This window comes from Scyliorhinus canicula, chromosome 15 (genome assembly GCF_902713615.1).
Source record: "Scyliorhinus canicula chromosome 15, sScyCan1.1, whole genome shotgun sequence".
NCBI classification, from domain to species: domain Eukaryota; kingdom Metazoa; phylum Chordata; class Chondrichthyes; order Carcharhiniformes; family Scyliorhinidae; genus Scyliorhinus; species Scyliorhinus canicula.
Window position 1 is genome coordinate 35,903,289 of NC_052160.1, and position 17,038 is coordinate 35,920,326.

Here is a 17,038-nt window from a genome sequence, read left to right on the forward strand (position 1 = left end):
CACAGTGAATGGTCAAACCCGAAAGTGTTGGTACCGAAGTCCAATGGGTAGTAGAAGGTCTGTAATGATTTTAGAAATTTAAACAATGGCGTGGATTTAATGGAGGTGTTGGGAGTTTAGGCCATTGGATCGCAAGCCAGTCAGAGCCTTGCGCCGCCTTTTTGAGGGAAGGCTACCAAACTAAACGCCTCCCAGGCACCTGATAGACCAATGATGGGCCTTCCCCAAGATCAAGGGGAAGGCGATGCCTGCTACTGGTACTACTCCCACGTTAAGCTTCGGAACGAGGAGGGACCCCCAGGCACAGGTCAGTGATGGTGGGAAAGAAGCTGGGAAAAGGAGGAGGATTGGGCATCAGGAGTGAGGGAGTGGCTTTTAATAGGACACCACTTCCCAATGCTCGGCACTGAGTGCTTTTAAACAAGCGACCCCCTTCTAGCGGCTTGCAAGCAAACATGCCAGGGTTTGATTGTCATGCTCCCTGCATAGTGAGCCCTACCCCACCCCTCCCCCCCTCCCCATCTGCCATTGAGGTGGATGAGGCCCTTCAGTAGGCATTAATCATTCATATAAGGTTCTGAATTGGTGGTGGGGTGGGAAGACGATCATTGGGGGTTTCCTGCCCTGGGCTTAATCGAGGCAGAGGCTAGAAAGTGATGGAGTCCCCCACCTGACATCCCATTTGATTGCCCTGCCACCAACCTCAGCATGGGAAGGGAATTAAACTCTACTCAATAGATCTAAATTGGATACTTGGTTGAAAGCCTGTAAAATAGCAACTTCTTCTCCATTCAAATCTTACAAAAGAATATTGGTCAATATTGTTAATGGATTCTGTAAATGAAAAGCAGCCTTTATAGTTCCTCATGGTCTATAACCAGTACTGACTCAGGTCATTTGGGGCACATGGGAATTTCAGCAGCTTATGGGTTGGTGTTTGGACCTCATACTCATACATCTCTGCATAACTCAATGACATGGTAATCTACAACTGGGAGTCCCATCAGCAAAGAATAATGGGGGTACTGGATAGCTTAAGAAAGGTAGGTTTGATGGCTAACCCAGGGAAACATATTTTTGGTTTACTAGAGTGGTTATTTAGGGATACAGTTGGTGGCGGATGAGTTAAGCTCCAACTTGACCAACGTGAAAACCTATTATGAACTAGCACACACATGTGACATAAAATCAAGAAAACATTTTCCTGGACCTTTCAGGATATTCCCAATGAGTTAGTCCAGTGTTCACCTTCCCCTTTGACAGAATTAATCTTGGGATTTGAATATGTTCTGATGGACGTCTGGAGGGGAAAAACTGCAGTTGAGGACCAACTGGATATTTTGTGTTCAGAGGTCCAGTATTGATCTTTCCAGAATTCCCCAAGGAGTCCATGCAGATGGATGCATCACATGTTGGGCTGAGGGTTATCGAAGGGACGGAGGATCTCATAATGTACCTGAGTAGGCTAAAGACTGAGACAGGGATAATGCATGAATCATAGGTGTTTCAGAGATTTGAATCCATGATAGAGGCACAGCTTTAAAAAAAACATACAAAATGACAGAATGATCAAGGCAACGTGGTATAGCTTCCAGGAATCTTTAAGGGCAATTTAAGTCAATCAGGACGTGACCCCTATTCTGAAAAGATAAAAGGAATGTGATATGATATGCACAATCTAAGAAGAGTAAAGGGTTAACAAGATGATGTTCATGTATATCAACACTAGATGGCATCACTAAGTAGTCTTATAAAAGGCTGCATCTCTAAGCATTCTGGGAGAAGCTGATGGAGAAGGATAGTGTGAGGTTGAGTTGGCGTGTTGGTTGTACTAGAGACATAATAGATCACTGTAACATAGATTCAATACTATTATTTTGTTAGCTATTACTCAGTAGAGTGTGCGATCCATTTAAAGTAGTGTAAAATAAATTAGCTTTGTTTTAAATACATAGCTTCATGTTCTTTGTAAACACTATGACTTTTGGCTATCTTGGAGAACTATACAAGGAACATTACATGGTACCAGGAAATTACTGAAGTCATTTGGCTAAAATTAGATAGAATCTAAGAAGAAAGAAAATCAGCATGTGCTCAGACCTCAACGGCAAGACTGCTTCCAGACCTGTAACATCAACTCACACAGACAAATCGAGATTTTGGCTGTCTTGAAGAATAACGCAAAGAACATTACAGAAGGGAAATAGTTCAGTTTAAAGACAGGACGATACTGAGAATGGGAAAGTGTATACTGGAAGGTAATTCCTGTAACAGTTTTGCTCATTGCTGTACTTAGCTGACATGGGTGAATAAACCTCACTTGTTATTAGCATGAGGCTACAGTCTGCCTGTCTAATTGACTGCTAGATCCCAGACCTGCTTTAACTTGCAACATTATATTCAGCAACTATTTTTTTCCTCATATATATAGCACCTTGGGTTACAGTTCTACTGCACCACTAGTCTCAGACTGTCAGCAACAGAGGGGAGTTCACATTGGAAAAGAAGGGGTTGAAAGGTGATATTATTACAGCTTTTAAGATTCCAAAGGGACTAGATAGTGTATGCCATGACAAGCTATTTTCACCTTCTTCAAAAGGAGACAATCAGAGAATATGAACTGTGCTTGAATGGAAGTATATTAAAAAACTAATCTGCGGAAATAATAGGGGAAGTTCAACATCCCATGTGATTTGTGTGGGATGTAAACAGGGCGTAACTGGAGTGTAAATGGGAAGCACGGTGGCACAACGATTAGCACTGGTGCCTCACAGCTCCAGGATCCCAGGCTCAATTCAGGCCTCAGGTCACTGTCTGCAGAGTCTGCACGTTCTCCCAGTGTCAGCGTGGGTTTCCTCCGGGTGCTTAGGATTCCTCCCACAGTCCAAAAATGTGCAGGTTAGGTGCATTGGCCATGCTAAATTGCCGCTTAGTTTCCAAAAGGTTAGGTGGGGTTACTGAGTTACGGGGATAGGGTGGAGGCGTAGGGTGCTCTTTCCAAGGGCCGGTGCAGACCCGAGGCCGAATGGCTGTAAATTGTACTGTAAATTCTACGATTCTATAATATTAAACAGAGGTTTGAATTTGCACTCCCATGCCGGTAGCACAGAGCTGGGATAATTCCCAGCTCCACAAATCTGACCTGGGAAAAGTGTCTCGGAACTTCCGATTTGTGGTCCAGTGGATAGGAGGGGTTGGGTGTGGCAGGGTATAATGGGAGTCATGGCGGACAACTCTGGAAACAGGCATAGATAGTACAAGGGCTATTGGGTGTGGAGGTGGAATGAGTGAAAAAGCCCACTTCGTTGCTCTCACTTTGTCCCAGCTCTCACTTTGTCCCAGCTATGAATAAAAAATGAAACAAAATCATCTCTCCAACACACCCATCATACTCTCTCACTCCTCATTCCCCATGCCCTAGCCATACCAACCAATGCCACCACAGTTTCTATAGCAACCTATGGTCTTCTACCTATATTCATGGCCCCTTATACCCTCCAAGCCAATCTATATCCCTCCACCCACCCCATTGGGCTTTATACCCCCATGCCAACATAGTGTCAACATATGCCAACCCATGACCACATCTATCACCATTTTCCCTTACTCTCTCCATGCCAAATTGACCAGTATCCACCTGGGCAGATGTCAAAACCCATGCTGAGATCAAATAATGTTCTTTTGTGTCTATTGATGAATTCACTATCAGATCAAATGATTTGCCTACTTTTTACATACATTTGTGTCTGCTTTTAACAATCCTGAAGGGCTCCTTATCTCTCCCAAAAGGGCACCTTCCTACTCTGAAAGGGCACCTCACCTCTCCTAAAGGACCATATTCAAATGGGTACCTTACCTCTCCAAAAGGGACCCTCATATCGCCAAAGAAACTTGCTAAAAAGTCGAATGGGCACCCTACTCGCCAAAATAAGGTCAGCCTGAAGGCAGCTTCACTTTAACACCCAAAAATGCAGAGTCCGGATTCAGGGGCATAATTTCCAGAATCGTACCTCTGAGAGCCTTTGCATCTGCATGAAAATTCAAGCTAAAATATTAATCTCAAAGAGAGGTGGCCCATTTTCAGTTTTATTGGGGGTGGGGTAGGAGTGAGGGCAATCAACCCCTCCCAAGATGGTGGGGCACTCATTTAAATATTTTAATGAGGGTGCATGCTTCAGATTACTCTTTTTCTTCCACCTTCAACACTGATAAGCCAGCTTTCCTGGGTCTCAGAAAACCTCGCAAGTAAAGGGAGGAGACGCAGAGGTAATGTTCTCCAGAATTGCTTGTGGGTCAAGAGGCATAGGCGTGCTTCCCCATGGTTCAGCAAGCTAATTTTCCAACCACTTCAGTGGTCAACCCTCACACTCCCTCCCTCCTTCCAGAAAACACCATAATCAAATGTCCCCCAGGGCTCCCGATCCTCACCTACACCCTGCAAAATACTTCAAACCCCAGGATCGTCTGCCCAATGCCCCTTCCACCATCTCCACCTACGCGACACACAATTAATTTGTCTGCTCCCACCCCCCCACCCCCATAATTTTCCTCCCTCATGCTCTGTCTCCCCAGATCTCCCTTCAATAGCCTGGCTACAATCTTGTACCATAGGTTTACCACTCTGATAAATTCAGCAGGGCTGAGGGAAATTCATTCTTCCTGGATTCACCGATTTAAAAGATAACCCTTGGTTCCCTTCACATTAATATCAGGATCAATATTTGAGTTGGCATATCTTCACTCTACGGAACAAGCTCTCTAGTGAAATAGAGGAAACAGGCAGAATTGATTCATTCCTTTGCAAATGACAAAATTATGTTTTGGTATATAGTATTATGAATAATTCGAGACATGTAAGTGTAGCATGATTGAAAGAGACAGCTGACTTTGGGCATATGTTGCCAAAATTCCCCATCACTGGGACTTTCATTGCCTCATGTCTGTTAGAGTGTAATTGATGGAGATTGATTGCAAAGATACATCAATAGGTTTTTTTTATCAATATAACACGTGACTACCAGAATAGGACAAGTGACAAGATGGATTTTGTTCTTTCATTGCCTCTCAATTCCTCTAATTCTCTGTTCTCAACTATATGAACCAGAGTATTGTGTACACCAGTGAACAGCCCATCTCCGACAAACACGTGGCTGGGTGACCAGGAAATCTCACCCATTGTCTGGTGCACTTGCTATCGGAGGTGTGCAAGCATTTCTCTGACCCTAGTTTCAAGCAGTAGGTGGGCTTCATGGCACCATGCTACAAACCTCATGGGTGGGATTCTCCAATAATGGGGCTATGTCCCCACGCCCGTGGAAAAATGGGCACGAATCACTCTGCACTTACCTGGATTGCCGGCGATTCTCTGGAGACCGGGTCTGACGCCCATTCTCTACCCCCACGTTAAGCACAATTTCAGCGCAGAAGCTCAGAGAATCCCAAGATCGGGTCTGCAGAGAATCGCCGCCACTTGAAAGAGGACCCCACGGCGATTCTCCAAGTGCAGCTGGCCGAGTTCCCGCCGGTGTGGTTCTCTCATGGTTCCACCCGGCAGGCACCCAGTGTGGCGGCTGTGGACTGAGTCCTCGGCCGCCCTGATGGGGGGTGGGGGCATCATTTATCGGGGGGCCTCCAGGATGGCCAGGCCATCGATCGGGGGGTCATCGATCCACAGGCGCGCGCGATCTAGGGGGCCTATATTCTTGGTGCCGGTCCGTGGTGTGGGTCGGCCATGTCGCGTGACGTGACCGACACAGGCCGCCGCGTGCGCATGAGCGGGCCCCCGACCGGAAGTGCAGGGCCTCGTATCGGCAGCCGGAGCTGCAAAAAACCGGGGCCCTACTAGCCCTCTGCAAATCGCAGAATCACCCTGGGCTTACTCCAGGTAAGTCCAGAGTGATTCCCGCGTTTTTACGCGAGCGTGGGCACATAGCCCCATTTTTGGAGAATCTCGCTCCATATGTCCCCCAGGTGTTTTTGTCAAAAAGTACAAGCCGGTAGGTAATAAAGTATAGGTTTTTTTACATCTGCCATTGATTTTGTGTCTTAGGTATCTGATGCCCCTGCCATCACAAATTGTCTGGAACCTATGGGAAAAACTGGTATCGTGCGAGGGCCACAGACTTTAAGCACCACTTTTTTAACCTCGGTAGATATGTCTCCGAACATAATTGGTCATTTAGAGAACTCACAAATCAACCGTAAATCTTCATCATCTTCCTGATCATAAACTGTAGAAATTGTTTGCAATCTACTCTCGGTAACTGACAAGAGAATAAAATAGCTATAAATGTTCAAAATCGCATTGATCAGCCTGGATATATTTATTGGCTGTCAAAATTGTAGTAGGTTCTCTGGGAAAGAATGCACTAATTTCCAGTAAATTCATAGTTTTGTAAATTCTTCATAGTTCAGATGCCATTTTGTGGGCTACATTGCACAGACCTTGCAGAAGATTGGCACAAATGTTCTTATTTCAGCAGTCTCGCTGAATTGATCAATTAAAATGGAATAAATGTGCAAGGACATCACACAAGAGCAACATGTGGTTCACATGTTTTAACATGATAATAGTGGTAACACTAGTAGACACTTGTAGCTTAACGTAAACTGATGGTATTGGACTGTTCCTTTTTCTGTTTACATTGCTGGACACCAGAAAAGATTTCATTAAAGGACACAGAGCTATGTCAGAAGGATTTTCTAAATGATTGAAATAGCTTCACAGCAACATGAATGGGCCAATGGAAAAGGAACAGTAAAAGCTCAATGTATTTTGTGATGTGTTACACTGACAGCTGTATTTCAACAAAACACTGCAGAATACAAAGGTTATTTGGCACGTGTGCAATCTTGAGCAATGCTTTCTACATTGTATCTGTTTAATGAACCATGTCGTTGGGTTTGTGAATAGAAGAATCGCGATGGCCTGCTAGTGACAACATTCAATTACACAGCCATCCGCTTAATTTGCTTTTCAATCTAACTGAAGCAACATCACTGTATTAATGCTATAATTCCCAGGATACAGTGCATCAGAGTCATTGAAGGGTAAGAGGTCATTATTTCTCAACTCTGCATCAGTGGCAACATTGGACTCTGCTAATGTGTATATCAAGTTTCCACCATTGACTATAAATAGAAAAATAGAATTTACATAGTGCTTTTTTGCAAATCTCAGAAGCATCCCTACTTCACATACAGTAAAGTATTTTGAAATGTAATAACGGTTATCAAATAAGTAACAAGATAAATGAGTTAGCAATGGCTCCCATAATGTCATGAAAATAAACATTGATAATACAGAAAATAACATACCGATGAGGAAGGCTATTTGGCCCATCCATCCAGAAAAAAAACAAAGAGTTTTCTATCACAACTCAAGCTCAAATAACTCCAGAGTCTTCGCTTGAAAATGCTGCCCAGAAATTCATTATTCATCCTTGTGTGAAGGACCATCCTCGCAATCAACTTAAATTTGTCTACTGATAGTTTCAACAAGTGTCCTCTTGTTACGATTTAGTCTGAATCCTTTATTTGCTTCTTTATCATAGAATCCCTACAATGCAGAAGGAGCCATTTGGCCCATAGAGTCTGCACCAACCCTCTGAGAGAGCACCCATCTAGGGCCAATTCCATAAACCCCCTAATCTTTGAACACTATGGGGTAATTCATCATGGCCAATCCACCGAACCTGCACATCTTTGGACTGTGGGAGGAATCCGGAGCACCCGGAGGAAACCCACGCAGACATGGGGTGAACGTGCAGACTCCACACAGTCACCTGAGGTCGGAATTGAACCGGGTCCTTGGCACTGTGAGGCAGCAGTGCTAACCTCTGTGCCACCATGCTGCCCACAATGTCATATACTATTTAAATTTTCCTCCCAAATGTAGAAATATTATCATGGATTCACCATTCATTATCAATAAATACATTTCTTTATTCTTTCGTGGGATGCAGGTGTCACTGGCAATACCAGCATTCATTGTCAACAATTTCAGAGGGAAATTCAGAGGCAGCCATATTGTTCTGGGTCTGACTTCACATGCAGGCAGACCAGGTGAGGGTGACAGATTTCCTTCCTTGAAGTACATCAGTAAAGTAGATGTGGGTTTTTTGTGGCAATCAATGATAGCTTCATATTCGCTATCGTTGAGACCAGCTTTCATTTCCACACTTATTAACTGAATTTAAATTACACCAGCTGCGATGGTGGGATTTGAACCTTTGTCTCCAGAACGTTACCCTGGGGATCTCTGGAATATTAGTTCAGCGACATTACCATATGCCACCGTCTCATTTTCGTTCCAGTAGTGCCACCTATGTGGCAACACCACGGACAGCTGATCTAACACCCTGGCCGGGATTCTCCGACCTCGCGCCCTGTCGGAGAATCCCCGTGGGGTCGCAAGAATCACGGCCCGCACCCCGGCGCCATCTCCGGCGCCCACGTGATCCTCACCGCGCCGGTCGGGAGCCGTTGAAAACAGCCCCCCGGCGATTCGCTGGGCCCCGACGGGCCGGGTGGCCGCCGGGTTCAGCCGAGGCCCACTGGTGTGGGTTACTCAGGTCCCACATGGCGGGACCTAGAAGATGTGTCTGCGGGGGCCGTCCTGGAAGGGGGGGGCAGGGGAATCCGACACCGGGATGGGGGGGGGGGGGGGGGAGTGCCTCCACAGAGGCCTGGCCCGCGATCGGGTCCTACCGATCATCGGGTGGGCTGGTTCCGTGGCAGCCTATGTTCCTCCGTGCCGGGCCCCTGTAGAGCTCCACCATATTGCCCGGGGGCCGGTGCGGAGACGGGATCCCTTGAATCACGCCGGGCGCGGAATCACACCGCCCGTAGCGCACATGCGCATACTCGCACCAGCTGGATCTGCGGAGACCACTCCAGCACTGACCTAGCCCCCTAGGTAGGGGAGCATTCCTCATTTTCGGGGACCGTTGACGCCGGAGAGGTTGGTGCTGCTTTTCATGCCGGTGTCAAAACTTTGCCGCGGGATTGGAGAATCCCGGCCCCTATTTTTCAACATTGCTCCCAGTTCCACCTCTTAATTTACCACGTGGGAGTGGGAAAATTCAGTCCCTTGTTTCTGAATCAGCTGAGAACCACAACAAAACTTAACTGCCATGTTAGGAAGCGTTGCAAAAGTGCGGCCCCATGTTCCTGTTCACGTGGATACGTGGATGTAAAAAAATCCTATGACCCGGTTGGACGAAAGCAAGGGCGTTCTTCTAATATCCTGCAACCAATTTCATCAAAACAGATTAACTATTTGCTTGTTATTTTTGGGTCATGATTCTCTACTTAACAATATTGACTGCATCTCAAAAATAACTCAGTGCAAAGTGCTTTGGGACATATGAAGTATGTAAAGGTACAATGGGCCAAAGGTTGGATTTGGCCGGTTTTCCCGTTCGTAGATCATGATGCACGATTACCCCACACCCGGTCGATCTGAGGGAGGCAGCAAGCAAAATCCTTGTTCCTGCTCATCACCATTTTTGCAGCAATCAGACTAGCAAGGAACAAGCTGTCAACCAATGTTTTGCTCAGCAGGGGTCCCAGAAGCGGGTGTGGCTGGCATGGCATGCCTTAAAGGCAACCTGTCCCTTTGGGGAAGTGCATTCAAATTAAAGCAGCTGCTGGAACATGGTCAGAAAATCTTTGATGGAAGAAAAGAACCGATAAATAGAACAATGGGCCAGAGGGAAGCTCCCAGGTTCTCTGACTGGGGACTAGAGGATTCAGTGATGGAGGTCGAGGGGAGAAGGGAGGTGATGTATCCACAGGATGTCCTCAAGAAACCACTCTCCAAGGGAATAGAGGAAAGTGGGCAGGGTCCTGGCTCTGATGACCTGGCTGCAATGCTGGAAAAGGTTCAATGACTTCAAGCATGTGGCCAATTTCATTGAAAGCACATTCAAATGACGCCTGTAAATTCCGTCACCATGGATTTCTTGTACTTTGATCCAATTCCCTCTTCCATCATCCCAACCCTCCCTTTCTGCATTGCTGCTTCCAGATACCTGGGGTTTTCTGCCTGGCCAGTCAGTGCAGGATGAGGGGCAAAACAGCAGCAGAGCTCTAATGAAGAAGCAAAGGCATTTGATCTGTCAATTGTAGTTATCAGCTCAGGAACTTGCACTGGCTGTAAGTTGGTGGGTAGTTTGAGTTAACATAAATGGTAAATCCCCATGAATATGCCACAGCCAGGCCAAGGGGAAGGGTAGCAATGCCTGTGCCAACACATCGGAGAACGACATAGCACACAAATTCTACTGCATGGGACTCAGATGTGGATTTGGAGGAAACACCATACAGGAGAACATTGAAGGACGTGCATTCAAAAATGCTTGCTGGACTGCCTGACTTGCCAGACAGCTCTTGCGAGTGACCTGTTGTCACTGTCAAGGAACATGGAGGGTCCTTCCGCTGCGTTCAAAAAATTCTCTTAATTAGTTACCTGCAATTGACTAACAGCCATAACAAGAGTATTCTTTATTTGTTCCAAACAATATTGACAACTTAAATAACAGTTTTGCTTATTTTCCTGCGCCATTGGCTCCTCTCCGAGTCTCCCTGCTGGGTCACTGTGTGTGCAGAGTCTGCACGTTCTCCCCGTATCTGCGTGGGTTTCCTCCAGGTGCTCCGGTTTCCTCCCACAGTCCAAAGACGTGGTTAGGTGGATTGACCATGATAAATTGCCCTTAGTGTCCAAAAAAGGTTTGGAGGGGTCATTGGGTTACGGGGATAGGGTAGAAGTGAGGGCTTAAGTGGGTCAGTGCAGACGCAATGGGCCAAATGGCCTCCTTCTGCACTGTATGTTCTATGTTCTATGGAGGAGTCCAGCTCCAACCTGGACCCTGTCCATTCCTATGGGGAAGTGGGGGTCAATCCGATGACAGCAGTTGTGCATCCAGCCATTGAATCATCGAATCCCTACAGTGCAGAAGCAGGCCATTCAGCCCATCGAGTCTGCACTACCGCTCTGAAAGAGCACCCTACCGAGGCTCACCATGCTGCTTTTTTTGTTTTGTCCATCCTGTCCTGTAGGTCGAGAGACACCCCGCTGCTCCCCTCGATGGATGTTGGCCAGTGCCCCCTCCTCGCCTCACTCATGATTCAGCATCTGGAAGCTGACGTCTCAGCTTCCAGCGTAGTGGTGGCAGAAGCCATCTCATGTCTCAGTGTTGTAGTGGAAGCTCAGACTAAGAGACCAATGCAGGCTCAGGTTGCTGCTATCAAGGTTGCGGATACCAGAGTTCAAAGGAGAATAAAGGCTGTCAGAGCACTCCAACAATCTGTCTCGCAACGACATTGCTGTGGTTCCTGAAGTACCACCTCAGGGGAATAGTTGTGGCACCACAAAGAACGAACCTGTCATGCACTCTCTCAGAATTGCAGCATTCATTCTCAGGCCATATCCATGACGTTGTTGTTGCCGCTTAGCAAGTCAGTCAAGACTGCTGCCACCCATGCTGAGGGCCGCAGTCTGATTACAGCCTCTCAAGGCCCAGATTTACTTAGGTTATCCTATTAAGGCCATCTGCAGACTCTACTGCCCCCTCCCCACCCCCCCTCCCCCCCCCCCCACCCCATGACAATCAGCCTCCTTTCACCAGCTGTGCTGCAGTCTGGGGTAGTATTGTATCGGAGCAGGTCAGACAAAGGCACCCGTTTAACAGACACTACGGGAAAACATAAAGGTAAATCGTTCAGTTTATATGCATTATTGAAACTGCGGTTGGTTTTTAGGTTTTACGGAATTTCTTTTAGTGGTGACTCTTAATTCAGAATTTTGGCCAATTAGATACTGTGATGGTCAAAGCAGAGATTTGTAAATATGGCAGATTGTGGAGCAACAGTGATGAAGGGATGTTTTGCAGAGGAACTGAAGACTGCTGAGTTCCTCTAACAGCTGCAGAGGGACAGTGGGGCAGCACGGTAGCATGGTGGTTAGCATAAATGCTTCACAGCTCCAGGGTCCCAGGTTCGATTCCTGGCTGGGTCACTGTCTGTGCGGAGTCTGCACGTCCTCCCCGTGTGTGCGTGGGTTTCCTCCGGGTGCTCCGGTTTCCTCCCACAGTCCAAAGATGTGCGGGTTAGGTGGATTGGCCATGCTAAATTGCCCGTAATGTCCTAAAAAAGTAAGGTTAAGGGGGGGTTCTTGGGTTACGGGTATAGGGTGGATACGTGGGTTTGAGTAGGGTGATCATTGCTCGGCACAACATCGAGGGCCGGTGGGCCTGTTCTGTGCTGTACTGTTCTATGTTCTATGTTCTATTACAGCTTCCATCATAAAGAGGAAACATTCTCCTCAGAAGGTTTCAAAACCAACTCAACCTCTTTGGGAAAGTTCGGCAGTAATCACTTCTGACCCCACCAATTTGTGAGAGGTGCATCAAGAGCAGAGTGCACAGAAAACCTCCACCAGCTGCAAAAAGAAAACAAAAGAGAACCCCTAACCTAGGCCCAACCCCCCACCCTATCCTTGTCACCCAACCTAGGGACAATTTAGCATGTCCAATCCACCTAACCTGCACATCTTTGGACTGTGGGAGGAAATCGGGAAACCCGGAGGAAACCCATGCGGACATGGGGAGAATGTGCAAACTCCACACAGACAGTTGCCTGAGGTCGGAATCAAACCCGGGTCCCTGGCGCTGTGAGACAGCAGTGCTAACCACTGTGCCACCACACTGTAATGGCACCAACAGTGCAACCCAGCCGAATTTCACAGCCTCTGTCAGGGCATTTCTGTTGATTCTTTGTATAACTTTATGACATTGCCTCGCATTGGTCTCCTTCCGATAATACGCCCCAACCTTTCCAATTTTCATATTTCTTTTCTCCAAACAGAGGAATTGGCCTCATATCTGGTCTCTGGAAAATTCTCCTGCACTGTGGAGGACAATAGGGATTGGTTATGTAATCATAACAGAAAAGGCGGAGGTTAACGGTTATTTTAGTCCTTTCATGTATAATTTGGGTGTTAAATTATGTATTAAAATATGAATTTATTGAAGAGATATTTTAATAAGTAACCCCATTCCTTCAAACTGAGGATGATTTTGTCTGGAATGTATATGATTTTGTGACCGAGCTGAACAGTTAGATATTCTTCATTTTCAATTCTTTTTTTATCTTCTATATGTTTCATTCTCTTTGTTTTTGGAAACTTGTTAACATCACAAGGCAAAGTCAGCATTTTGGTACATCCTGGGAATTTCTATTTTAGGTTTGTGGAAACCGTTAAAACGCATTAAACCCATTAAAAGCACATAACCCACAGAAATATGCGACCGGATTCTCCATTCCTGAGACTTAGGGCTGGATTCTCCGATTTTGAGGCTATGTCCAGAGGAATGTCTAGTTTTACAAAGTCGGCGACGCCCCCGTACCGATGCTCCGCTGGGTGGGGGGCTAGTAGTCGCGCCACGTAAAACTCCCGGCGTTCCCGACATAAATGGCCGGAGAATTTCCGGGTCCATGGCCGCGCATGCACATGACGACAATCTGCAGCTGTTGCACCGTACAACAGGGCACCGGCCATGTCTGCACACGGCCGGCCAAACAGTGTCCCTCTGTACCCTCCCTCGCCACCCCCGGACCACCCCGCACCAGTCCCCCCAGCCCTCTCTGAAGCCCTCGCTGCCAGCAGCATAGCTCCCCCACCCCGCCTCCCGACTCTGGCGGTGCTGGACACAGTCTGTTGTCGCCACATCGGGTTTACGAAAATTCAGACCACATACGATTTGTGCGGTCAGGAACTCGGGCCTTCGGGGGCGGAGAATCGGGGGAGGGCCTCAAAGCAACGCGCTGACACCGCCGTAACGGCATGCGGCGCGTGCCTCAATCGTTGCCGATTTGGAGGGGGCGGAGCATCCGAAAAAACGGCGGAAGCCACGACTCGGTCGCAAACAGAGATTCTCTGCCCGATCCCTGAATACGATTTCAGAGTCGGGCAACGGACAATCCCGCCCTAAGTATTGACGGCGGGACAGGATTCGTGGACTTCTACGACAGCAAACCTGGTGCTGCACCTTGACTGATTCAACTACTATTGAGGGGTTAGCACCGGCACTACGTGTAACACAATCGACACTCAGGAGACTGACAAGCTGCATATACACACTGCGCTCCGCATATACACCATCCCAGCCAACAAGATGGCAGTAAGGAGAGCAGTACTCCAATTCACGGACACCGAGCTCGAAACCCTGCTAGACACCATGGAGGAGATGTGGGCAACCCTGGACCCCGGCCCTGGAAGGAGGCTGCCAGCCGCTGCCATTTGGCATGCCTGGACAAAGGTGGCAGAGGTGGTCAGCGCCGTGTGCAACATCAACCGGACCGGCCAGCAGTGCCGGACGAAACTGCACCACCTCCTCAGGGTGGCAGGGTGAGTATATTTCATAGAATTTACAGTGCAGAAGGAGGCCATTCAGCCCATCGAGTCTGCACAGGCCCTTGGAATAGGCAGCACTGTGTCTCTGGCAGCAGTGCACGTCCACACACCTGTACCACCCCTCCCAACTGGAGGGTGGCCGAACCCCCATGGCTGGGTTCCCTGGCCACTGATGCCACCATCTACCCACCTCCTGGGCTGCAGGCGTTGGACTGTCTAACATGTGGGTTTTCTGTTTCCTGCCCCAGGAGAAGGCCAACCATAACCACCAGGAGAAAACTGGAAGGGGATCACGGGACCTACGGTCCTCCCCACAACAGAGCAGAGGGCCCTGGACGTGGTCGGCGTGCCCGAGGAAGGGCAGTCGCCGTGGTGGAGTTCGGCATCGGGGAAGGAAGTGAGACGCCGCTGAGTTGCAGTTCCCCGACACCTTTCCCCCAACATGACCCCTACACCACCCTCACACCCACCACCTTCCCCACACTACCCTCACCATCCCCGCTGCTGCAGATGGATAAACTCCATCTCGTACAGTCTCAGTGCATCCCCCAGGGCTGCAGGGACTAGGAGGAAGGCCATCATTACTGTTTGAATTCCAATATCCATTGCCTGCAGGGGGTGAAAGGTCAACATGTTAGCAAGGTGCGTACCCCTGTGCCTAACCGGATCCAACGGACTATATGGTGCCTGGCACCCGTCCCTCCTGGCAGGGCTACCATTGGCTGGCAAGGCTCTTGCCAGTGGTACGCTCTGTGGCCCCCATCCGGCGTCCCCCTGTAGGGGCTACTGTGGGAATTGCCCTTGGACGGGCCGCGTGCTGGCCAGCTTGGGGGGGGGGGGGTGGTATGGCGGAGGGGGCGGGGGGCCAAGGTGGATGGTCAGTGAGGTGTGCAGCAAGATGGCTGCCTTACTGGCCGCGGCAATGAAGGCCTGTGCCAGGATATCGCCCCAGACCCGTGAGGGTCACCCCACTGGAAGGGACCATCCCCCTGTCACAGCCCCCCCTTCCCTCCCTCCCCCCCCCCCCCCTCCCCCCCCTTGCCAGCCCTGGCAGAGGTCCCTCCCCCGCAGCCAGCCGATGTCAGGACCGGCAGTCAACGGTCACACCTCTGCATGTCCTACTTCCTCTCTCTCCCTCATCATCTATGGCGCCCTATCCCCAATTTTTAAAAGCGCAAGTGAACCTTGCCATCGGGAATTCCCCACAGTGGAGGTGGAGAATCGCAGAGGCCTCGGAGAATACTGGGTCAGGCCCGCTAATGATATACACACGGCATTTACTGTACGTGCGGAGTGGAATGCATTGGCGCTGCTGTTGAGGTGCGTAAAAATTGCGATTTGTCGTGAACTCAGCACCCGCCATGATTTGGGCATCAAAACCGTTTCTTCGCCCAATCGGGCTTTGCCGTTCCAGCGTCACCCAACGGAGAATCCTGCCCATGGGGTTATTTACGGTTCACTAAACTTTCCCGATTTGCAGGTTTTTCATTTTGCTTTTATCTTGAGTCGCTGGGTCTTATTCGTCGAGTAAAACTTTGGGTTTGTTTTTCTTCTTCTGGTTTGGGATCGGTCGTGTCATTTTGGTGCCATTCTCGGTGTAGCTTTGATGTCTGATGAGTTTGCGAGAGTAGGGTGGGGAAAGAGAGGCCTGCCTGGAAGTGTAAGTGAAGATATATAGCATCCTGACATCTGACACTCAGGACCATCTTTAACTAATAGACATTCACCGCTGAAACTTCAGACTCTGAATACTGCCTTGGTGAGTAATATTTGAATGCTTCCTCGGTGAGTAATAGCCACCTTTTCTTTGGAACTGTTGTTCCTATTCACATTAATTCAAGGACATACTCATTCCTTGCTTAATTGAAAAAGGAAAAAGATAATCAAAATAATCGTGCCTCTGCGTATAAGTATTACTGTAGATTATTTTTTTTAATGACTTCTTTAATGCTTATGAGGGGGAAATGAACAAAATGTTTGGGTGTACATCATGCATCTTATTTAATAGCCTGGATTCCTTCTCTTCATATTACCAAACCCTAATAGCATTGCTATTGTATAACTCAGACTCTGTTTGTTCAGAGGGAAAAAAATAGTACAATTAATGTCTTAAGAGATGGAACTGTCATTAAGTGCTCAGACACTAATCCCAAAGCTTGTTCCTAGGCAACAGATGCAAATTACTTCACCATTTTAATGTTGCAATATGCTTTACAGGAGTTTAATCATTACTGAAACTTCATTGATATTGCAAATGAAAACTATTGTTGTTGCTGTGAATATCTAGTTCAAAATGTAGGTTCTGCAGCAAATATTTAGCTCATGATTCAGCTATTTTAGAATACAACTTCAAGAATGTAACTTTTAGGCTTGGGGTCAAAGCGTTCAATGTAAGATATGTAGACACCGGATTGAGAAATTGGGAATCATTCTGATGCAAATGCAATTCCACTTAAAATGTAACCTGTAATTATCTTACAAGGTCATGAGTAGAGTTGTGGAAGCAATAAACAATAAGGAATCTTCTATCTTAATTTAACAGGGCCAATAGATAGTGCAAAGGCTATGGCCCCTGACAACATTTTGGCTGTAATGCTGAAGACATGCTCCAGAATTTGCTGC

General features: G+C 47.7%; 1 protein-coding gene and 1 long non-coding RNA gene across 10 annotated transcripts in view; one reads left to right on the top strand and one right to left on the bottom strand.

Annotated features, from left to right (window-relative positions):
* Positions 1-17,038, bottom strand: part of rbfox1 (RNA binding fox-1 homolog 1) — a 2,164,526-nt gene that overhangs the window by 1,457,343 nt on the left and 690,145 nt on the right. The gene's annotated exons all lie outside the window — the stretch shown is intronic.
* Positions 11,664-17,038, top strand: part of LOC119979073 — a 71,851-nt gene continuing 66,476 nt past the window's right edge. Inside the window, exon 1 of the long non-coding RNA XR_005463634.1 lies at positions 11,664-11,714. This is a non-coding gene — a long non-coding RNA (uncharacterized LOC119979073). The remainder of the gene's footprint in view (positions 11,715-17,038) is intronic.